The sequence below is a fragment of the Condylura cristata genome, unplaced genomic scaffold (assembly GCF_000260355.1).
Source record: "Condylura cristata isolate star-nosed mole 26May11 unplaced genomic scaffold, ConCri1.0 scaffold00003, whole genome shotgun sequence".
Lineage (NCBI taxonomy): Eukaryota > Metazoa > Chordata > Mammalia > Eulipotyphla > Talpidae > Condylura > Condylura cristata.
Genome location: NW_004567104.1, coordinates 42,115,429 through 42,116,648, shown reverse-complemented (window position 1 = coordinate 42,116,648; position 1,220 = coordinate 42,115,429). Strand labels below are relative to the sequence as shown.

General features: G+C 35.2%; 1 protein-coding gene across 1 annotated transcript in view; it reads right to left on the bottom strand.

The window, feature by feature from the left end:
• The window catches only part of MORC1 (MORC family CW-type zinc finger 1), a 193,226-nt gene that overhangs the window by 105,556 nt on the left and 86,450 nt on the right, over positions 1-1,220 (bottom strand). The gene's annotated exons all lie outside the window — the stretch shown is intronic.

Sequence of the window (1,220 nt, the reverse complement as noted above, 5' to 3'; positions counted from 1 at the left end):
GCAGTGAGAGGATTCACCAGAGACAGAGTGGGGAGCAGAACAGGCAGATCTACAAAGTACATTGCTGAGGGAAGTAGTGGAGGTGGAGAGAGGTGAGGTCTGCCGCACCATGTGGGTCACCTCCGGGGCTGGGGCTTGAGGTGCTGCAGCTAGTTGCAGTGCTGTGTCCTAACCCACTGAGCCCTCAGGGAGGGTCACACTGTAATTCTTAAATAAAACTTTTCTACCAAAGAATCTATGAGGGAAATAATGTGCAAGAACATATGGCAAATGGAGAGAGAGAAATGAAAAACTAAATCTGTCCACACAGTAGATATCAAATATAAAATTCAATAATCAGAGAGCCACATAATGCAATTTGGCAAGGGTTTAAGCCTCCTTAAATAATTATTAAGCAACAATAGGTATACTTACAATATACCTACTTCCTGGTAGTAAATACCTAAGAACATCACTTGGAAAGGTGAAATAAAAAATACACTAGAATGGGGAAGTCATTAATTGATAAAACTAATTTAGAAAGACAAAATTCAATTTATTATAATTCCCTCAGAAAATAAAGACTATACTACATTTTTCTATGTGCTTAAACCACTTTTACCCAAACTCATTAAGAAAGTAATAATTTAGTTTGAAAAGATCAGCTACATTGATTGTTCCAGTGTATCTCTGGTACTTCCCAGAAGAATCAGACTGATGAAAAGGAAGCATCATTTTGATATTATTAGGAAATGAATAGATGGAGTTATAAAGCAAACGTAGGCTCTGTATACTTTGCTTTTCCCATTATGATCTCTAAAGTAAAGCTTTTGAGAAATCCATTGGCATGTGGTAGGACATATTGATAATTTGATCATTAATATTGATATTAATTAATCCATTAATTAGACCCTAGGGCAGCAACATCTTTTCCATAAAAAGAAGACATGACCAGTGTAGGTCAAACATAGGCAGTGTGGAATAGGAAAGGGACATTGAGTTTAGTAAAGAATTTGGAACTGGACTATTTGAGTTCTTGTGTAATTGTAACATTTCCTTATCTCTAAATGGTAACAAAAAAACATATAACCAACAGGTCACTGCAAAAATCAAACAAAATAATGTACATAAAAAGGCATGTGTGTGTATAAATATAAATAAACTGTGTATATCATTTAATATCCCAGAAGATCAATATCCCAGAAGATCTTAAGCACCTCACACTAAAACTATTTTTATAC